General features: G+C 38.5%; 1 long non-coding RNA gene across 9 annotated transcripts in view; it reads left to right on the top strand.

Annotated features, from left to right (window-relative positions):
• LOC309633436 overlaps window positions 1-24,329 on the top strand; it is a 360,009-nt gene that overhangs the window by 227,088 nt on the left and 108,592 nt on the right. For 7 of the 9 annotated variants that reach the window (XR_014247509.1, XR_014247510.1, XR_014247511.1 and 4 more), the window contains one exon: window positions 17,052-20,947. The exons of the other annotated variants lie outside the window; for them this stretch is intronic. This is a non-coding gene — a long non-coding RNA (uncharacterized lncRNA). Of the gene's footprint in view, window positions 1-17,051; window positions 20,948-24,329 lie in introns of those variants that run through there. 9 annotated transcript variants of the gene reach the window in all.

Raw genomic sequence — 24,329 nt, 5'->3', positions numbered from 1 at the left:
ATACACTGAAATATTTAGAGTAAAGGAGCATGAAGGCCCCAACTTACCCTCAAATGGATCAGAGATAACATAACCATTGGTGAGTCTCATATTTGGGAGTCTCTTGTGTTTTCCTTGCAACGTTTCTATAAGATGGAAATTTTATCCAAAAAAAGTTATCAAAAAACTCAAAAGAAAAAAATTAATCAAAAGCACCCAAAAAACAGAAGCCATAACACAGAAGTCTGCAGGTCAGGTTTTTTTCTATGTACCCAGAATGCCACCTCTTATGTAGTTCCATGTTCTTATTTTTCAAAGAAAGAACTTGAGACCTCAAGTATATAAGAGGCCCAGAATGTATAAAGGACTTGTCTGAAATGCACAACCATTCAGTGACAGAGCCAGCTCTGACAAATAGGTCTGTTCAGCCCCCCACTCCCGAATCCCCCAGTCTTTCTTCTCCCTTATGCTGTTGTTACATGACCATCCCCCTTTTTCTTCTCTTTTGGTAATATCCATTCTACAGCATTTCAGATATTCAATTCTGAAACAAATACTGTCATTTTAAAAAATATGTGAATAGAAGTTAATTTTCTAAATTCACTCATGCTGGTGCACATTTAGAACCCAGCAAGACCCACTAACTTTTATTGGAATCAGTATTTGATGCCTGAGTAAGTTATCAGCTGGTGTCAGATTTCTGAGACCATTTCTGATCAAGATAATATTCTCATCCAGGAATTCAGAGCCTGAGGAACTGGGGCCAGGATAAAGAGAGATGGACAACTGAAAGGTACCAGTAGTTCATACTACAGTAGGGGAGAAGATGTTTAAGATGACTGTCACATGACATAGAACACTGAGTCCTTTCTTCTTCATAAATTCCCTTGTGTGTGGATGAGAAATAATTTGCTGAAAGCACTTGGAACATTTTACCTACTCTGGAACCAATATAGAGGCTCCATAAGGGAGACTCAGCCAGTCAGGATGATTTTGTTTGTTCTTAGCTAATCACCGAAATATGTAGACGTAACACAGAAGGTAAGGTTTGGAAACACTGGGGTTTCTCAATTTAAAATACAGTGTTGGCGGATGTTTAAAATGAATGACTTCCATATTATTTTGCAAAAAAAGCAGGCATTTCGCTATCATTTCCACTCTATCTGACCAAAACTTCCCGTATTTCAAAATCCAATCTCATAATTTAATACCTTCTGGAAGGTATTAAACTGGATATCATTTTTTAAATGATTCAGGACCTGGACAGAGTTAGCGCTCTCTCCAAACTGACAGCAGTGTACTGATGAGCAGCCTTTGGAAAGGGTTAGTTACCCAGTTGTAAATCTACCTTGCGTTTCACAGCAGCCTCCCATTATTCCTTTCCAGGCCTATTTAAAGTTAATAAATATTCTGAGTCCTTACCAGGGCAAAGGTATTGCACCAGGTCTTCTCTACTATCCCAGGCTTCTCTATTTCATCACCCTGTTTATTTCCTTCAGAGCACTAATTACAAGTGTAGGTACTTCTTTATTTTTTTATTTGACTATTGTATTGTCTATATTCTACATTAGAGGGTAATGTCTCTGAGGTCAGGCCTGCATCACTGCTTTATGCCCAAAATCTAATACCAGGCACACCTTAGGAGCTTAGTAAACCTTTGTTCAACAAACAATGGCACAAAGCATCTGTGATAAGCCAGGCACAGCCTATCTGTGAAGCTGTGCAGTGCAATGGTTAGCAATATTGGCTTCAACTGCCTGGGGCTAGATTCTAACTGGACCACTTACTAGTTCTGTAGCTTGGATGAGCTTCTGTTGGACACCTTTCTGTGTCTCAATGTGTTCACCTCTGTAGATAGGAAATAATGGTACTATCTTTTTTTCCAGCTTTACTGAGATATTACTGATATAACTGATGTTGTGTAAGTTTAAGGTGTACAACATGTTGATTTGTTACACTTATATAATGCAAAATGATGACCACTGTAACATTAGCTAGTACTTCCATCGTGTCACCTGATTAACATTTCTATTTTGTGGTAAGAACATTTAAGATCTACTCACTTAGCAACTTTCAAGTACACCCATGTGGAGATGAGGGAGCCCAATGCACTGTTAGTGGGCAGGTAAATTGGTTCAGCCACGATGGAAAACAGTACAGAGGTACTTCAAAAAATTGGAGATAGAACTATCATATGATCCAGCAATCCCACTTCTGGGTGTATATCCAAAGGATATGAAAACAGGATCTTGAAGAGATATCTGCACTCCCATGTTTGTTGCAGCATTATTCACAATAGCCAAGACATGGAAACAACCTAAGTGTCCATCAATAGATGAATGGATAAAGATACTATATATATATATATATATATATATATATACATACACGCAATTGAATATTATTCACCCATGAGACAGAAGGATATCCTGCCATTTGCAACAACTTAGACAAATTTTGAGGGCATTACGCAAAGCAAAATAATTCAGACAGAGGAAGACAAATACTGTATGATACCACTTATGTGTGGAATCCAAAAAAGCTGAACTCATAGAGACAGAGCAGAATGGTAGTTATCAGGGGCTGGGAGATGAGGGAAATAAAGAGATGTTAGAGTATAGACTTCCACTTATAATATTGTATTATATACTTGAGAGTACCTTTGAGAGGTGTGAGGCTTTACCTCAAACAGAATGAGTGTAATAAATGGTATCTATGATACAAGGATGATATCACTAACTCAGGTTCACAGATGAAATGGAAACTCAAAGAAAGTAACTGTTCAAGCACACCCCACTGGTAAGAGGCAGAGCCAGTGCTTGAATTCTTGTTGGTCTGACTGCAAAGTCTAGGGCGTTTATGCTACCCTCTGTTGTGTGCCAGCTTCATAAGACTGGGAACACTGATCTCCAGCAGCTCAGTCTAGGAGACTGTCGTGAACACACATAAAGCACTCTGTCAAACGGCAAACTGGCATCTCTGCTGCAAAGGAGAAGATCACAGGACTGCCAGCATTTAAAGTAGTGAGAGGATAATCCCATTGCAGGTGCTCTGGGAGCTTCCTGGAAAGGGAGGAACTTGAACTGGGCCAGGGGAGAATCCTGTCAAGTGCTTTTCAAAAATCAAGACTCTCTACTTCCAAAGCCATTCCCAATCCATCAGTCTAGTAACCCTATCAAAAAAGGAAATGAGACTGTCTGGATAATGGTTTCCACATGTTCTCTTTTTATATGATTGTAGGTTCCAAACCGCATGCATAGGCAGAGAAGCAGAGTGAGGTCATCATCATTTTCATTTGTTCCTTTTTGTCTTTGTAGCTGGGCTCTGTGTCCATTCTGTATACGACAGCCTGGCCTGAGTAGATAGTGACAACTGTCCATATTTATCAAACCCCTACACGTGCCCTACACAACGCCTACACAAGATATTCATATCTAGTAACTCATTTACTCCTTATAACTACTAAATTCGAGAGGTACTAGTAGTATCCCCACTACACAAATGAGGGAAGTCAGGCCTGGGAAGGTTAGGCAACTTGCTAAGATCACACAGCTAGACAATGAGGAACCAGGGTGTGAAGTCAGGAAGCTAGTTCCCAGAGCTGGCATGCATAACCCCAAGCTCTTTCTACTGCCTCGGTGAGCTCCCAAATCTTTAGGAGAATTAACAAATATTCCTGAAGCTAGAGATGAGTGACTGTAAGGAAAGTTAAGTCACCTTGAAAGTTTCTTATGGGCAGGACAGCACCTCTCCTGTCTTTTGATCCTCCTTCCCTGATCCCAGTGTCGTACACAACAGCAAGTTGACAACAGATTGGGAGTACCGAGAAAGAGACTGACTTTGTGAACTAGACAAACTACTGTCTTAACTCTCACTAGAATTTGTCCCCATTCTCTCCCTCGGGTCACGTGGAAATCCTGTAAGGACCAGCCCACCTGTCTGTCGTATACAATTTTACCCTCTCCAACTCATCCTGTACTCTTCATTTGAGTTCCAGCAGGGAACAGTTGACACGCTCAGAAAGTGAGTTAGAGTGAAATGAGCAAGTATTTAGGGAGAGAAGCTGTTAAACCCCAAGGCCTGCAGAGGAAAGGTAACAGAACACAATTACAAGAACCTGGTGAGAGCTGTGGTTGCAGGAGAGAGATGGCCATTGTAAAGCCGTGGGCATAACAAGGAAACACAACCACTGTTAAGACCAAGTACCTGCAGGGAGCAGGGGCACCATAAGGGATAAATACCCCAACCTTTCTCTCCTCCCATCTTCCCATGTCTGCTGGAAACCAGAGGGCCGGGAGCCCATGAGATGTCAGTAGAGGCTAAGAATGGATCTAGAAAGGTAAAAGGAGACTAAGCAACAGATTAGTCTGTTTGGCTTTTTACAAGAAATGCTATAATGAACATCATAGATACATCTTTGCATATTGGGCTTTTAACCCTGTTAGATGGCTAGTTGTGGGATGGTCAACTCAAAGAGTGTTGGAAGTTTTAAATGTTTACAGATGCTACCGAATTACTCACCCCCAAAAAACTGTAGTGATTTCACCACAACACTGTATATGCACCTTTATTAGCAGATGTTTTTAATGCCTTAAAATATGTTGATCAGTTGGCACAAATTATTACTTACTGCTTTATTTTGTATTCCCTAGGTGACTAGTGAGATCAAGTTTGATTTCATAAGTATGTAATAAGATCATCTCGGTGAATTTCCTGTTTCTATTAGGGATATTTAGTACCCTAAATTGCCAGTCTTTATTCTACTTGTCTTTCTTCTTTGTTTATGAAGTCTTTGCCATATACTAGTTTGAGGTACTTTGTATTTTGTTTAGAGTCAGATTTCCAACTGACTTTTTTCTTTATAGTTTTTTTTTAATAGATCTTTATTGGAGTATAAATGCTTCACAATACTGTGTTAGTTTCTGTTGTACACCAAAGTGAATCAGCCATATGCATACATATGTCCCCATATCCCCTCCCTCTTGAGCCTCCCTCCCATCCTCCCTATCCCACCCCTCTAGGTGGTCACAAAGCACCGAGCTGATCTCCCTGTGCTATACTGCTGCTTCCAACTAGCTAGCTATTTTACATTCAGTAGTGTATATATGTCGATGCTACTCTGACTTTACCCCAGCTTCCCCCTCCATACCCCGTGTCCTCAAGTCCATCCTCTGTGTCTATATCTTTATTCCTGCCCCGCAACTAGGTTCATCAGTACCATTTTTTTTTTTTAGATTCCATATAACGCATATAGCGTTAGCATATGGTATTTGTTTTTCTCTTTCTGACTTACTTCACTCTGTATGACAGATTCATCAGTGGCTACTACTTGCCTTCAGGATAAAGTCTAAATCCCTTTGCTGACTTAAAGGGTTCTTAATGATGTACTTTCTGAAAGTTCCTCAGTATCATCTCCTGGTCCTCCTCACCAACTCTGCATCCACATCTCAGTTACAAGTACAAACCCAGAATGCTCTTGCTCTACCCTCAGTGCATTGTCATGCACTGTTTTCTCTTCCTGAGATGACTATCATCACTTCCTCTTTGCCCATTAACTCCTGTCTTAAAGAGTAATGTCAACATTGTCTCTTCTGCAAGGCTACGTGTGTTTCTCCCTCCCTTGTCTTCCCAGACTGAATTGCCGCTGGCTGTCAAGCATGATGAACTGAATTAAAGGCAAGTGACAAGCAATGTGCTGGGAGTGGAAAGCATCAAGATGAATAAGCTCCAGTACCTGTGTCCCAGAGGCACACAGTCTAGTGGCAGAGTTACGTTGCCCACATGGAACAGAACTGCATCAGCAAAATATTAACAATCCTCACTTTGATTTTTCCTACCAGCAATCTTTCTGGAAAAGACTCAAGGAAGTGACTGCTCCTAGAAAAGCCACATACCATTTGTCAAAGACCCTTCACCGTGACCTCAGTAGGCCAGCTGCAACATTCTAAGTTCACTCCAGGGAATCATATAACTGCAATGAAATGTCCTCCAACCACCATTACCAAATATTACATTTTGATGTCCTGTGACCTCAGGGAACCCCCATGATATAATGAACGAGGCTTCACTGCATAAAGAAGCACTGTTCTAATGCATCACTTTCTTAGCAGGCCCATTTCCCCTTGGCATGGTGTGTAAATATGCACGGGACGTTTCAGTCCCATTTTTTATCCCTATTGAGACAACCTCCAATAATCCAATCCGAGCACTTCCTGCCACCTCCACTTTAAACAAACCTCAGCATGAAAGTTCAGAGCAGTGTGATATTCTTTCCAAAATAATTCAAATAAAAATTAATTTTCAAAAAAATCTTTCAAATAGCTAGTTCCCTACTGCACTTAAACTAGGATTTGAGAAGTACTGTGTCAGTGCACACAGTGAGAAGAGCATGGAAGACCTACATAGGCAAGGGACTCTACCACTCTGAGCCTCAGTTTCCTCATCTATAAAATGGAGATAATGTCTATATCGCAGGGCAATGGTGAGGAAATAAAGAGTGCACGTTTATGAGATACCTAGTACAGTCAATGAGAAAATAGAAATAAATGTAGACAATATTTCCGTTCATTGTTTATCTAGTTTACATTTCCTCCAATATTCTAGATATGAAAGAAGACACACGAGTGTCAGGTCAACTGATTTCTAATCCCACTTCTGTCACTAACTCACTTTATTTCTTTGTCTAACCTCTGTGTATTTCCAAGAATTTGAGATGACTCAATAGCCAGCAATTAAGACAGCCCAATAATTAAAGATTCATATAATCAAGTGTGGGCAACCACATTCACCAAATACTTTCTTGGAGAAAGTATTATATTTCTTAGGGAAAAAAGTACTAAAGTGCCCTGGGTGAGGTGAGGTTAACGTGCCATTTAATGAGATGAGCACAGTCACCCATTTTTCATGAGCACTGTCATGGGTACAGGTCTATAATTTGGTAAAAAGTAGAGGATTATTTGAATTTGTTTTAAATAATACAAAAGTAAGAAAATTAAAGTTCAACTGGTGACTATTGTTGGGGGAGAATTAGGTGAAGAGAGAGTCTGAAAAATGTTATTTGCTGTTTGAGAAATAGGATAAAAAGAAAAACATCCTAGTAGTGACCTGAAGGGAAAAGGACTTTAGAGAGAATAGACCTATCTAATGAGAAATTTTAGCTGTGTGCAATGTTTGTGTCTATCTCAGTCTCTGCAGTGAGATCTTCAGTAAAGTCTACATTGCTTTGCAGCCGGAGAAGTCACTGTGGAACTCTGCATTGTGTGCTCCAATCTGATTTGCTGTGGGGCTAAAGACTGCTGGTATAAATGGAGTAGTAGCTCCCTGAGTAAAGGACATCTGATCTAAGTTGTGTACATTAACTAGAAATTTACTAACTCATGCTGGGTCTCTGGCACTGTACTTGGGGATTTGATAGGGGGAGAAAACAACACAGTAAGCAATGATAAACCATGTAAGATGCTACAAGACAGGAAGGATGTACATCCTAAGGATGTACAGATGAGGGAGTGATTTATTCTGTGTGGTCGTGATAGGGAAAGCTCCAGAGAGTAGGGGCATCTTACTAAGACCTGAAAAAAAAAGAGTAAAAGCTTGCTTAAGCTGATAAGGTGGGAAAAGACCAGCCTGGCAGCAAAAAGCAGAGAGGCTCACAAGTGGGGTGAGAAAGACAGAAAGAGAAAGAAAGGAGTTTCTCTGGTGTGGATGAAGACATGAGAAAGGAGGGGAGATGGAAGAGGAGTCCAGGGCTGGATTTTAAAGAGTTTTTCTCTGTTTCTTATTCTTACTCCCTAGGTCTGGAGACACCAACATTCTTTTGGAGTTTGCTCCTTACTCTAATCCTTTAGACAAATAGAGCCAGCATCTGATAAATAACAATTACAAAATGTCCATGAGATTGAGTCAAACAAAGCCTGCCTAGCCCAAGGATCAATTTCTATGTGCACTTCATCCATTTAAGATAGATTCAGTTGCCCCAGGGTCTTTGTTTTTACTCTGAGATGTTCTGTACACTGAGACTTTTACACTATCCATCATTAGCCTCATGAGTGGCATAATTTCTACCATTTTCAGGGCACTGATCTCTTCTGCAGGAGAAAGAATGAGGTGGGATGAAGAAAGAAGGGACTTCCTCAGGTCTTACAGGACTGACTCTTTTATAGAGTTCCATGTCAACAGTTGTTGTTCATCAAGGGTATATTGGGAAGAGTGGCCATAAACCGTAGAACAAATGGATTATAGTTGTGTCTCAGTGCTTGGGGAACAGAAAGCAAGACAATGTTCCATTGAGGTCATTCTTGGCTAAAACAAGCTAACTTATGTGGACTCAACTGCAATCACCCTGTCTTTCCATTTTAAGAGAAAGAACCAGAGGTGATAGGTAGAATCACAGAGCATCACAGTTGAAGGGAACTTGGGCAAGGTGGTTAAATAGAAAGCATGTGAGCTTATGACTCCAAAAATGTAAGTTAAAGATCTCCACTTAGGCGCATATTAGTTTTTAAAAGTATTCTGATTGTTATTTTCTTTATCTACAAAATGGAGATAGCAATACAGGCCCTGAAAAGATGTTGTGAAGATTAGAAATAAAATGAATAAAGGATCCAGTTTATGGTGGACATTTAGTAAAAGACAAATACTATTATATTGACCTCCTTTATTTACCTTGTCCTAGGATTCATCCTCTGAATGTAAATGCTGAATTACTAAGAATAAGTGCTCAGCACACAGGGATCCTTTAAAACATTTTTTAAACCATATGAAGCCTGTGCAGATGCCCTGTGTCACTTGGACTAAAAAGGTCATATCCCACACCACCAAAGTGTTCCTCAGTTTTGGTCTCCATTATAGGACAAGCACTTGAATTTTTTCCAACTTTAATAGTCTGGACATCTTTTTTTTTTTTTTTTTAATTTATTTATTTAATTTATTTATTTTTGTCTGCACTGGGTGTTTGTTGCTGTGTGCGTGGGCTTTCTCTAGTTGTGGCGAGGGGGGGCTACTCTTCTCTGCGGTGCGTGGGCTTCTCATTGCAATGGCTTCCCTTATTGCAGAGCATGGGCTCTAGGCACAGGCTCAGGAGCCGTGGCTCACGGGCTTAGTTGCTCCGTGGCATGTGGGATCTTCCCGGACCAGGGCTCGAACCTGTGTCCCCTGCATTGGCAGGCGGACCCTTAACCACTGTGCCACCCAGGAAGCCCCTGGACATCTTTTTTAACCTTCTAAAGAACTTTAAATGAAACATAGGTGCTGGGATGAATTTCTTCTTGATTTGTAAATATTGTGCTTAGGGAAATTAGAAATGAGAAAGTAAATTAATAATCTCTTTTTTTGTGCTAGAGTGACATAAGATCTAAAAGATCTAAACAACACTGTTCTAAGCATAGTTTATCTAATTAGCATTAGTATTAACAGCTTGTATTCTTTTAACACTTTACACTTCACAAATCATCTTTGAAATACATTTAAGGAAAAATAAATATTTTAAGGAAACTCATTTGGACTTGCTTAACAAACCATAGAGCTGCATTAGCCACAAGAATGATTTTTCCTGTACATTTGGAAAATCCATGAAGTAAATTTTATTCTGTTGTGGTCTTAAATGGAAAAAATACAGATTGACATCAAACAAAATGTTGGATTTAAATTATATCTTTTCCACTTATGGGTGGCTATAACTTGGGCAAGTTATTTAACATCTGAGCCTCAGTTTTCTCATGGAAAATGAAAATAATATTCTCCATCTCATAGGATAATTGCAGTTGTAAAGCACTTAATACAACACTGCATCCCAAAACAGGTGTCCTAAAGCACTGCTCTTTCCACCTCTCACTCTTCCTTTACTGCTCTCAATAACTCTTTCTTGCTATAGACTAAAAACTCAGCTCCTTACACAGCCTGCAAGATGCTCTCTATATTCTGACCTTGGCCTACCTTTTACAAAATTCTTACTTTATGTGCCCTACATATAACCAAACTAAACTACTCACTATTTGCCTTACATATCCCAGAAGGTCCTAACTCATGTCTTTGCTTTTCCTATTTTCTCTGACAATCATGCTCTATCTCCAGCATGTCAAAATTTTGCCCATCCTTCAAGATTTAAGTTGAAACGTTTCTACGTCCGTGACATTTTGAAATTTCCCTGACATCTTCAGACTGGAAATTCCTCTTATTCTCCTCTCAGCCCTCACAGAATTCAAGTCAACATTCATTTATCATATGCCAACCGTGTGTCCAGCTCTGTGCTAACCACCAGATATATAAAGACAAGCAAGACACAATTCTTCTCTAATAATGAATAAGAGATGATTTCATATAGCAGAACTTAAAAGAATATTCTTACGATAACAACATACCACATTCTCCCTCTTCTTATTTTATTATAAATAACTACAATTACTACCTAGCCCAAGATAGACACATTTCTAATGTTAGAGTTAACTTCTACGTGATGAGCTTTATTCCCATCTTAACAATGACAACAACAAAAATCTAAATTCCAGAGAGATTAGAAAACTTAACCTCTAGGTTTTATAACTGAGATCTGACTTCATGACTCATAACTACACTACTCATATCTAAGAGTTCATATTAGATACAAAGGTAGCATTTTTCTCTGGACTAAGGGAGGGCTCTATTTCATTAGAAAGAAGGAACTGTGAAATTATGAGGTACAGTAGCTCAGGCGCCACATTTAATTAATTTATATGTACCTCCATAGTGCTCAGTGCATATTTAATACTGGCTTAGTTAGCAAAAGTGGATTTTGGATATGACCACTGTATCAGTTAGGATGAGTTAAAGTATGTTGCTATAACACACCCCCCCCAAATCTTAGTAGCTTACAGCAATGCAGGTTTAATTTTGCTCGCACTGCAGGGATATTCACTGTAGGCTTCTTCCGATCAGTAACTTGGTTGATAGAGTAACCACACCAGCTGCATGTTATAGTTTAGGTATCAGAAGAAGAGAACTTTGGAAAGCTCTGCATTGAAAAACATTGGTCCTTCAAGACTTAGCTCATTCTTTGTTGTTGCTGTTGTTAAATAAGAATCTGTCAATCATCCAATGTATATCAAATAGCATGGTAATCACTGGCAATAAAGCAAAGACTAGAACAAACAAAGTACCTACACTCCAGCAGGTGAATTCAATGTTAGAGAAATAATTATCCCCAAATGTTTAAATTACAATTGTGATCAATGTTATGAAGAAAATTATGCGGTACCATAAAAGTATATAATAAGGATAGCTCATGGTCTGAGAGTTTAGAAAAGATGTCTCTAAAATCATGATATTTAATCTGCGACCTGAAAGAAATGAACATAAGCCAGGTGAAGGTGAAGGTGATGGAAGGGAAAGGTAAGGAGAGTGGAGAAGAATTCTGGAATCTTGCCCAGTATACTCCCTCAGAATTGGGTTAGTGTCTATGTATAACTACATCCATAGCCCATTGTTTCCATGTATTAGCATTTAACATATCCTATTAAAATTACTATTGTTGGGGCTTCCCTGGTGGCGCAGTGGTCAGGAATCTGCCTGCCAATGCAGGGGACACGGGTTTGAGCCCTGATCCGGGAAGATCCCACATGCTGCGGAGCAACTAAACCCCTCTGCCGCAACTATGTAGCCTGTGCTCTAGAGCCCGCAAGCCACAACTACTGAGCCCGCGTGCCAAAGCTACTGAAGCCCGTGTGCCACAGCTACTGAAGCCCATGTGCCTAGAGCTTGTGCTTCGCAGCAAGAGAAGCCACCACCATGAGAAGCCCACACACCGCAACGAAGAGTAGCCCCCGCTCGCCGCAACTAGAGAAAGGCTGCACACAGCAACGAAGACCCAAGGCAGCCAAAAATAAATAAATTAAAAAAAATTACTATTGTTAATATGGTTGTCTGTCCCCCTACCCTAGACTGCATTTCTTGGCAGAATTTTGTTTTCATTTCTGTATTTTCAAGGATTGGGACTCAATCATTTTCAGAAATCTTTGTCAAAGTGATAGAACATGATAGCTGCTAGACCTATAGAGTAAGCAGGTGTTGAGTGAAATTCCAATTTTTAGAAATATATATATTATATAATACATTAAAAAATTTTAATGTAAATCAACACCAAAAATTTCACCAAAATTTTATTTACCTCTCTTCATCTTGTTCCATTCTCTAATATATTCAATATTGTATAAAAACAAGATAATAGTTTTCCCATTTATATATCTATCCAATTGTAGGCACCAACAGATGATTTCAGGTGTGTTTTCCTGCTAAGCAACGTTAAAATTAAAAGGTTATTAGGTTTTGAAAATTGATTATATGGGAAATATAAACTAAACTAAATGTATCTTTAATTTCCAAAAAAAAGGAGATTTATATTCAGAAATGAATAACTCCACCAATGAAAAACTAAACACATGAAAACAGTTAATGCTGTTGAAAAGCTGGGGTGTTGAGCTATCAGGAAATTAATGTTCCACTCATTTATTTTTGAAGAATGTTTGGTAGGACTTATCCCATTTATAGCAAGAGGAAAAAAGAGCTTACACATTTCTGGCAAGAAAAGGGCCTCCCAAGTTGCAGACAAATATTGATATTGGCTTTAAGACTGCAAAAATCACACACAAAATCAGTTGTAACAGACATATGGAAGACTTGAGGAACCCTACAATGTTGCATTCCATATCTTTCCATTCACATTAGACTTTAATCAGCGTTTTTGCTGTTGAAGGTTAACCAAGCCAGCAATTTGGCTGTCAATTCAAGAAGCATATAGATTTTTTCCTTAATGCACATTTTTTTAAAAGATAAAATTAAATTCTGGGAGATGCACAATCTTAAGTTACAATTCCACTAGGTTTGGCAAATGCACCCACCCATGCAACCTACATACCTATCTATAGAATGTAACTGTCAACCCAGAATTTTCCCTTCAGCCTTTTCTCAGTTAAAGCATCCCCCAGAGGCACAAATGCTCTGAATTTTTCTTCAACTTAGATTAGTTTTGCCTATGCTAGGAATTCATATAAATGGAATTGTACAGTGCATTCTCTTTTGTGTCTGGCTTCTGTGCTCAGCATAATGACTGTGCAATCCAACCATGTTGCTGAGTATAAAAGTAAGTTGTTGGTGTTTTTATTACTTAATATAATTCCATTATGTGAATATACCACCATTTGCTTAACCATTTTAGTTTTAGGCTATTATCAATAAGGTTTCTGTGAACATTTTTTTACAGGTCATTTTGTAAACGTAGATTTTCATTTCCCTTAGCTAAACACCTAGAATTAATTGCCAGGTCACACAGCAGAGGTTTGTTTATAAGAAAATATCAAAGCTTTTTCCCAAAGTAGTTGTGCAATTTTACACTTCCACCAGAAATATATTAGAGTTTGGTACTCCCAACGTTACCAGTATTTAGTGTTACCATTCTCTTAGTGGCACCTCATTGTGGTTCAAGTGTGCATTTCCCTGATGATCAATGGTGCTGAGAACTTTCTATGTGCTTTTGGCTATTCATGGTTCATCTTTTGTTAGTATTGCTATTGGAGATGCTTTCAACATATTGATAAAAGTTGTGTTCTATTCCTAGTTTGTTAAAAGTTTTTATCATGAATAGGTATGGTATTGAACTGTTAAAAATAGTTTTTTGGAATTTATTAAGGTATTATTATGTTTTTCTCTTTTCTAATTTCATTGCTTGATTTTTAAAATATGAAAATGACCTATTTTTCTTGGGACAGAAGTCGCTTAATCCTTTTTATGTGTTTTTAGATTCAATTTGTTAATATTTTGTTTAGGCTGTTTCTGCTAACTTCATGCCTAGAGGGCTTTTAAACACAAGCTGTTGAACATTGTTTTCAGAGTTCCTGGTTCAGTAGTTTTGAGGTGAGGCTAAAGAATATTCATTTTAATACAGTAATAAATGATGTCGTTAGTCCTGGTTCGGGAGGGCCAGACTTTGAAAACCATGGCTTTAAAAGATATAGAGCTATATAGTTGCAAACACTGTGACCAACAAAATTTACAAACAGCTCATGCAGCTCAATATCAAAAAAACAAACAACCCAATCAAAACATGGGCAGAAGACCTAAAGAGACATTTCTCCAAAGAAAACATACAGATGGCCAAGAAGCACATGAAAAGCTGCTCAACATCACTAATTATTAGAGAAATGCAAACCAAAACTACAATGAGTTATTACCTCAAACCAGTCAGAATGGCCATCATCAAAAAATCTACAAACAATAAATGCCGGAGAGAGTGCAGAGAAAAGGGAACCCTCCTACACTGTTGGTGGGAATGTAAATTGGTACAGCCACTATGGAGAACAGTATGAAGGTTCCTTAAAAAACTAAAAGTAGAGTTATCATATGACACAGCAATCCCACTCTTGGGCATGTATCCAGAGAAAAACATGGTTCAAAAGGATACATGTACCCCAATGTTCATTGCAGCAGTTTACAATAGCCAAGACATGAAAGCAACCTAAATGTCCATGGACAGATGAGTGGGTAAGGAAGATGTGGTACATATATACAATGGAATATTACTCAGCCATTAAAAAGAATGAAATAATGCCATTTGCAGCAACATGGATGGACCTGGAAATTATCATACTAAGTGAAGTAAGTCAGACAGAGAAAGGCAAATATATGATATCACTTATATGTGGAATCTGAAAAAAAAAAGATACAAATGAACTTATTTACAAAACAGAAACAGACTCACAGACTTAGAGAACGAACTTATGGTTACCGGAGGGGATGAGAGGGGAGAGGGGTAGATTGGAAGTTTGTGATTGACATGTACACACTGCTATATTTAAAATAAAATGGCTTTCAGTGACAAAAAAAAAAGACATAGAGCTATTTAGATTTTATATTTCTTCTTGTAACAATTTTTTTCTAAGTTGTGTTTTTTTCAAGGATTCTTTTTTCCCATTTCATCTAAGTTGTTGAATTTATTTACATAAAATTGTTAATAATATTATCTTACTATGTTTGTTATATGTATAGAATATTTAATAATATCCTCTCTGTTATGATAAGGAGACTTTATGTTTCTGTCTTTTTCTTAATGAATCTTGTTAGAGATTTATCAATGTTTTGTAATTTTCTAGAGACTTACATTTGGCTTTATTAATTTTCCCTATTGCTTTTCTATTTTATTGGCTTCTGCTCTTAATTTTCTGTTTCCTTTCATTTACTAATTTTTGGTTTATTTGTTCATCTTCTTAAGGTGGAAATTTAAGTAATTAATTCTAAAGCTTTTTTATTTTCTAATATAAGCATTTAAACTATTTTTTTCTAAGCACTGCTTTAAATACATTCCAACAATTTTAACATGTGTTCTTTCTATGTCATTTAGTTGATAATAATTTCTAATTTTTCCTCATTATTTTTCCACTGGCTCATAAGTTATGTAGAAGTGTGCTGTTTAGTTTCCATATGTAAGATATAGTGTTAGTTATTTTTTGGACTTCATATTTAATTTCATTGAGATCAGTGAATAAAGTCAATAAGAAAACAAATTTTTTCTAGTTCACTGAGACTTTCTATGTCCCAACATATTGTTTATCTTGGTGAACATTCCAAATGAAGTTGAAGAAATTGTGTATTATGCAGTTGTTGGATATAGTTTGCTATAAATGTCAGACCAGTGGTGATTGACAGGGTTTAAATTTTTATAACTTTAGTGATTTTTTGGTTTAGTTTTTGTTTGTTTGTTTGTTTTTGTTTTTTAACGTTGAAGGAAAAGAGTTAAAATTCTCAGATCTGGTTGTGGATTTATTTATTGTTTCCTTTAATTTGGTACATACACATAGATAAGTTCACATTTTTCCAATGAATTGACCCTTTTATCATTATGAAATATCTCTACATTCCTCTGGTAATATTCTTTGTCTTAAGGTCTATTTTAATATTTATATGACCACTACAGCTTTCTTGTAATTAGTGTTGGTAAATTATATATTTTTCCATTACTTTTCCTTTTATTGTATTATTAGGCAACGGTTTAACCTTAGTTTCTATCTTTAGGTGTATATAATTAGTAAAAGCATATGGACTTATTTTACATACATCTGAAGTCTTGGTCATAATCTCCTATAGACTAGAATATGCATCCAACGTAATTTTAAAATAATCACAACGATTGCATTAGAATACATTCCCATCTATCATCAATCATATAAGCATTTACAGATTATTAGATCATGTTTAGTACTGGTCCTATCAGTTAAAATCTATTAAGTGGTTATGATATTAGGTGCCGTTTGAAGAACTTTATAGCTAATAAATTAATTTAATCCCTATCCAACCCTATGAGGTAAGAAATATAATTTCCCCCAATTTTCAGTTGAGGCATAGAGAGGTTTAAGAAACTTGCCCAAGGTCGCACATTTGGAAATGGCACAGCGGGCTTTGCACCCAGACATTCTGGCTCCAGAACCTTCAATCAAAACTTGGGGGCCAAAGTGCATAAATTTTTTATGAATAAGGAAAGATGGAGACATATGAGACCAAAATGAAGGGAAGAAAGAAGAGGAGGGATGGAAGGAAGCCAACAGAGCAGAGAGTGTAAGGAAGGAGGGAACTGTCAACAGCAGCCAGTGCTACCGAGACACTAATCTCATAGTAGCAGAACATAACTGTTGGACTTGGCAATTGAAAGGTGACTTTCATTAGAAGGTCTCGGTCGGGTACAGGAGGCAGAGGTACATAATGGGGGAGTGAGAAATAAACTGGAGGTGATGAATGCAGAGTGCAAACTTCTGAGATGCTGGTGTGGAAATGTGTTTGAGGATGAATGGAGGTGGGGAAGGGCATTGTGGTTTGTGATCCCTTTGTCTGGGGTGACTTGTCTATTTCGTGTTTTAGAATGAGAGAAATGTGAGCATGTTTATGGACAGACAAAATGGAGCCAGCAGAGTTGGAAAGATTTGTGCATAAGCCCAATTACAAAATAATTGAGAAGACAACGACAGCTGCCTAAAACAAAGAGAAAACAACAGAGGGCCGTGCATATTGGAAGGGAGGTGTGAAGCCACTTCACCTGCTTCTCTCTATGTTTCTCAGAGGCCACCTTGCCCTGGTATTCCAGACAGACCTCGAGTCCAAAGTCAAACGCAAGAGGCACATCGGAATCTTTTTCTCTGACAGGGCCGTCAGCTGATGAATTACGTGTGAATGAATCAGATACAGATGGACTGAATTTCACTGAAAATAAACATAAATTACAAAATTGGAAGAGGAAAAATGCCCAGGAAAAATCAATCTGTGCCGACTGAAAATTGTTCGGAACGTTAATTTTTTACCCTGGCTCAATATCCCTTTGTTCTCTTTTAACTTGCTTCCAATTTGTCTGCATAGATGACATTTTCAGTCCTTTGGGGACCTTTGGAACAGGTCTGGGGAAAACGCAGAGGCACGGACTGATGGGAAGCCGTGATACAAGATGTGTGTCGGCATTTATTAGTCTGTGGGGATGCTGGTGAGAAATGATCCTGGCATGCCTCAAGGATGTCCCTCCTCCTTAGCTAGACAGATTCAGACATGGCAACATATCAGAATGGAAAAATCTATGGGCTTCAGAGTCCGACTGACCTGGGTTGGAATTCTGGAAATGCCATATATTAGCCATGTGCCCTTAATCAAGTGACTTAACGTCATAAGCCTCAGTTGCATTATCTGGAAAATGGGAATAACAAGTGATATCTATCTCATACAAATATTAGGCTTCAATGAGGTTGTGCCTTCACAAAACAAAGAGAAAGTGCCTGACAAAGGCTATGTATGCAGAAAATATTTCCATGCAGAGGAGATCACAGAGCTCTCCAAAGTCACGTAAAAAGTGACTTCATACCTACCATTCATACTTTTCTTAAAAGGCCTGTTCCAAGGGGTAAATGAAACAATATAGAGGGAGGACCTTGACATTCAGTAAATGATGGCTTTGGTGTGACAATACCAAAAACCCAACTAAAAACATTAACTGAGAGTGACCATGTGACTAGGTTCTAGCCAATCAGACATATGCAGAGCTGTTGGTAGGGTTTTGGAGAACCGTTTTTAGAAGGAGTCCTCTCAGCCAGCAAATACCTTTTATTCATCCTCTTCCCCTCCTTCTTGTCTAGACCATGACTGTATTACTGGAAGTGGTTCAGCCATTTTGGTGGCATACACGTGCTAAGGAAGGACTGGGGAAGGGGGAAGAGGAACAGCTTGGGTTCCTGTTGGCATCTTGAAATAGCAATAGAAGCCCTCATTTGCTGACATCCAGATTTCTTGTTATATAAGAATAACAAAGTTCCTGATTTATTGTGACATGTGGTTTTGGGTTTCTCCTACTAGGAGCCAAAGCAATTCTTAATACATGAGCTTACAAAACATCATAGAAAACATGGAGTTCAAAACACTATAGGATTAATACTGTATGCTGTCACTTGTATGTGGAAGTCCAAAAGAGCCATATTCATAGAAACAGAGAATAAAATGGTGGTTTCCAGGTGCTAGAGGTGGGGGAAATGGAAAGATTTTGGCCAAAGGGTACAAACTCTCGGTTATAAAATGAATAAGTTCTGGGAATCTAGTGTACTGCATGGTGATTATAGTTAATAATACTGTATTATATATTTTAAAGTTGCTTAGAGAGTACATCTTAGATGTTCTCACCACAAACATAAAATGATAATTACATCATATGATGGAGGTATTAGTTAACACTATGATGGTTATCACTTTGCAACATGTTTGAAATCAATTATCAACATGTTTCAAATCAATTATATCACAATAAAGCTGGAAAGAAAGAAAAAGACAAAAAAGAAAAAACACTATAGGATAGATTTCACTTTACAGGTTGGGACTCAACTTCTAGAACCCTGATGTAGGTTGTTTCTGATTTCTCGATAAGGAAAATGAAGGTCCAATGCTGTTTGACACAGGCTGGCTTAGAAGGCTAGGAGCCTGGGACACTGAATGACGGTCAAGCACTAGGGGCTGGTGTTGGAATTGATGATGAGAAAAAGTTTATCCAGTGGGGCTGGGGGTGGGGGATGCAACAGGAAGACAGATGGGTGCCTGAGGAGGTAGAACAATTATGGTGTCAGGAGAGGTACCAGATGAGGATGCCTAGAAAATTGGGAGAGGCAGGCTACTAGGCAAAGCTCTCATGTACTCAAGAGTCTACGTTGTGGAGCAACTTCCATGAGAGGCCACATGGCATAATGAGAGTCAGGGCATATTATTGTGGGAAGAATGTAGACCCTAAAGAATATTCTGGACCAGGTTTGAATCCTGGCTTACCCAACTACCAACAGTACCAAATGATACCATCTCTCTGTATTCTAGTCTTCTAATCTCTCAATTGACATAACAATGGCTATTTGGCTGAGTCATTGACAGGATTACTGAATATGTATGTGTGTGTGTGTATATATATGCCTACATCATTATTTAGCAACAGCCCTAAGCGCCTACTATTATTCCAGCCCCCTTGCTAGATACTACAGGAATACTGAATACGGTCTCTGACTTCAAGTAGCATGGAAAATAACCACATTCTCTAAAAAAAAAAAAGAGACACTGATCTTTTAAAATTAAATTCTGATTAATTCATTCCTCTTCTCAAGTCCTTTTGGGGATTCCTGTTGTTCCTAGGATAAGAACATGAAATCCTTAGCATGACGCACAAGACCATGTAGGATGTTATGTCGCCCCTGCTTGATAAAAAAATCAATCTAGTCTCAAGCTACCCTTTACTAGCTCAACTGCAGCCACTTGGTATATATATATATATATATATATATATATATATATATATATATATATATATATGTCATGTTTATGGCTATCTGATTAATGTCTGTCTCTTTCACTAGATCTGAGCTCTGTTTGGGCAAGAAGTCTTATCTGTTTCACCTCCCAAAACCTTAAACTGAGCAGTATTCCTGACTATTAGGAGGCAGTCAATAAAAAGTTTTTAAATAAATGGAAGAATGAATGACAGCCGAGAGCTACTATGGCAGATCTAGTTATCCCATGCAATGGGAACATGGAGAGGGGAATGGCAAAGTCTGCTTTGAGAGGAGGAAGTGGGGAATCCTTCACGGAGAATAGGACAACAAAGCTTGGCTTTAAAGCACAGTGGCATGGACTTATATATACTACCAGTGTAAAATGGATAGCTGGTGGGAAGCAGCCGCATAGCACAGGGAGATCAGCTCGGTGCTTTGTGACCACCTAGAGGCGTGGGATAGGGAGGGAGGGAGGGAGACACAAGAGAGAGGAGATATGGGGATATATGTATATGTACGGCTGATTCACTTTGTTATAAAGCAGAAACTAACACACCATTGTAAAACAATTATACTCCAATAAAGATGTTTAAAAAAAAAAAAAAAAAAAGCACACCACAGAAGAGTTATCCAAGCAGGGAAGCTTTTTGGTGGAAGAAATCCCAGAAGCTACTGATTGTTCAGGCTTCATTTTTTTTTCATTTCTAAAATAGAATATTTGATACCGTTCATAGAGAAGTTATGATTATCGACTGAGATACATGATATAAAATGGCCCACCAAACATATATAAGGTATTATGATCAGTATGTACTTTTCTCAGGAATCCTGCTTTATGAGTATCTTAAAAATTGAAAAGTCTAATAATAATAATAACAACAAGAATTGCTCTTTGTCAATTGTCTACTGTGTACCTAGCACATGATATACAGTATATTACTCTAATCTTACAACAAACCCTCATAGTAGCTAGTATTTTCTTCATTTGAAAGCTGGAAAAGCTGATTTCCAGAGAGTTCAAGTGACCTCTGCAATATCTCAGAGTAGTAAGAAATTCACCTCACAGTGAAATTTTAATACAATGTCCAGAGATAGAGTCATTCAACTACTATTGATTCATTACCTATTGTGGAGCAGTCCATTGTTCCATGAGTTAGGGAAGCAATGTGTATAAAAAAGACAAATATTATGCTTCCATGGGACACACAGTCCATTGGGATAAGGCATATTGCAGAGATCTGGATGACGCTGACTGGAGCCACACCATGAGGGCAAACACCTCTTCTCTGCAATGAGGCGTATTTCTCCAGATTGATGGCCACTCATTTCAAACTGATGAATGTCTTGCAACTTCATCTTAGTATTAATCTCCTCATGTCAGGAAGCCAGAGTCAGTAGGAAAAAGCAGGAGTCAGAAATGAACATGGTCAACTGGTGAGACCATCAGCAGAGTGACATCAGCAATTCTCAGTTGTATTGTCTAGACCGGAAAGAAGAAGAAGGCTGGAATTTGACCCAGACACTTCAGCTCTTTTTCATGTCAGTCTAGTACATGTTTGTACTCAATATATACTTGTGAGATGTCACTATAAGACATGAGATCAGTGGTGGGCTTGATTATGTACATTTCTTCCCAACTCCACTTTCAATAAAGTAGACCATGTAAATTAGCAACTACTATATAAATTAGACTGACACCACCACCCTGAGCTGGTTGTTAAACCCTTACCACTACACCCCTGGAGTAGCATCTCTCTTTGAGTCAGGGTTTCTCCACCTTTAAAAGGGGTAGAAGGGTGAAATAATTGTAAAACCCCCAGAAGTCTGGGTGATGTATTAGGAGAAGCCATAGTTTAGAGCAGCGCAGACTTAGATTAAATTCTAGATGCTGGCCATGTGTTAACCATGGACATTCAGATAGTTATTTGCCTCTCTGAGCCTCAGTTCCCTCCTGTGTAGAATGAGGCTATTAACTCCTACATCATTAGGTTTTTCTGTGCATCAAATGTAATAAAACTTATAAAAACATGGAACATGGAGAAGCTAATAAGTGTTAGACTTTCCCTATTCCTATCACCTCCTTGAGCTATGAATAAAAAAGGAATGAATGAATATTCTTTTTTTTTTCAGAGTTTCTTTGCCATTCTGCTTTGATCACTTTTAATATCTTGGTATTACTCAATACATACCCATCATTTACTGTTGATTTTTTTAGTATTATATGCTCTAAATTCCTGTTTTACCACTATAGTATTTTTAAAGGCTCTTCTAAACACAACAATCTGAAGCCAGTTCCCTTTGGAAGAGACAAGTGAACATGAATTTATTCAGCAGTTATTTGGTAGCAGGCATTGTGTTGGCATGTTACATATTTTGCCCAATAAGACTTCCAATAAGAAAAGAGTGGGATCTACGTTTCAGAGACATTTTCTTTGGGCATCTGCAGAAGCCTCCTTGAACCACCAGGGAGCAGCAAACAGCCACGATTGAGGATTTTGAAGACTCCAAGTACTCAGTATCAGATAACTGCACTTCTCTCGGGATACAACCTGCTAGCGTATGCTGAGTAAGTCTCCCTTAGCCAAGCTGTCACCTGCAGGTAAATGATGAAGGTAGGGACCTGGGAGCCAGAACAATGTCACCCCTAATTATAGACATGTAGACCATAACAGCTTCAATGAATTGAAAAAAACGGGGGTATAATTCTCCAAGTGAGCATGGAGATAATGCATTCATGCCACTGCTTGTTAGAGAAGGGGAGACTGAGGCCCAGAGAGAGAGAGAGACTTATCCAAGGTCGTGCTGAGCTAGAGCGAGAACCCATGGACACCATGTTCACACACAAACTCACTTGTGGACAAGTAGGTACCTATGTGTGAAAGATTTTGATACCACTCATATCTGGTATTATTGAAGAGGAGACTGCAAGTTTTCTTCATGGTGGGTCTTTCCATCCTGGGATTTCGTAGAGAGAGGGCTTTGCACGTAGTACTTCCATTTGCATTGCTATTAGACAATCCTGGGCTTATTGCATCTCGACAGAAGACAGCCAGAAATCCAGGTAACAGGAAAGTGGACCTATTAAAGGAAAACTCAAATGTCTTTTTCAAAAATATAATTGTGGTGGCCACAGATAAAGGATCTTTCTCATTTTGAATATGGTACCCAGAAATGACTCTATCAGGAAGTCAATGCATTCATTTATTCTTCTTCCTTTCATTAAATAATAAGTTACTGGAGTCCAACTCTGCATCAGGATCTATATTAGAAACTGTGGGAATGATTAGAAATAAGACATAATGCCTTATGGCTGTAAATGAGATACAGTTCCACAGTCCAGTGGCTCATCCTGGTAAGAAACTAGATAACTGCAATACAGAATCATAAATTTTATTGTGGTAAGATACCTGCCAGTTGTTTTTCCTTTGCACCAGCAAGGTATCTGCCAGGAATCCACTTTCAACTCACCAAGAGTAGTCTCTCTTACAAGGAGTCATGAGCAGAGGAGGGTACCTTGGACATATGGATGCACATGTAAATACATTGCAATCAATTGATTGGAAAGTCAATCACTCCTGAGTCACTGAGATTAGAGTCTCACAAAAGGGAGCTAGAAACTACGGCACATATCTTGGAAGGATGAGTGTGGAACTTCACCATACAGGGGAAGGACAATCCTATCCTATGTGTATGAAAAATCTGCCTTTCCTCTTAAGCTGATTCCCAGGAAAGGGGCACAGGGATTCTAAGTTGGTGATATATCAGATATCATAATCAATTTGACCAGATTTCTTAAGTGTAGCTGATAACCTGAGAAGGGCTGAGTATGTACTTGAAAGAATTTAGCATGAGGATTTTCAAATGGAGAGCCCAGCCAAGGAACCTCTTGGCCTGGTTTAGTTCAGAGGCTCTGAGCATGTTCTCCCTTGAAAAATCATAGCAGGTGGAACAGTGATTAGACAAGTGAGGCTTTGTGAAAAGACGAGCCAGCATGGCCTGTCAGAGTGGGGACTGGGGATTTCCAAAGGGATAGACTTGGTGGCTTTAAAAGCAATGGCAAAAATGTTCGTATTTGATGCCACTCCTCTTACTTTATTTCAGAGGTTAAACTGACTTGACTTTTGGATTTTATAAGCCCAAGTTTTGTTTGTTGCTGTTGCTGTTATTGTTTTGCTTATTTTTGACAGTTTTTTTGGGAAAGGGTATTCTAAAAAATCAATACTGTGTAATAATGAAGTAATGGAGTAATACACAGTAATGACGCAAATGGGGACCCGAGAAATTAAGAATATAAAACACATGGGACTTTTTTTTTTAATTTTTAGAATTTATTTATTTATTTATTTATTTATGGCTGTGTTGGGTCTTCATTTCTGTGCGAGGGCTTTCTCTAGTTGCAGCAAGCGGGGGCCACTCTTCATCGCGGTGCGCGGGCCTCTCACTATCGCGGCCTCTCTTGTTGCGGAGCACAGGCTCCAGACGCGCAGGCTCAGTAATTGTGGCTCACGGGCCGAGTTGCTCCGCGGCATATGGGATCTTCCCAGACCAGGGCTCGAACCC

The sequence above is a fragment of the Balaenoptera borealis genome, assembly GCF_965194805.1.
Source record: "Balaenoptera borealis genome assembly, chromosome: 8".
Taxonomy (NCBI): Eukaryota; Metazoa; Chordata; class Mammalia; order Artiodactyla; family Balaenopteridae; genus Balaenoptera; species Balaenoptera borealis.
This window is presented reverse-complemented; position numbering and strand designations above follow the sequence as displayed.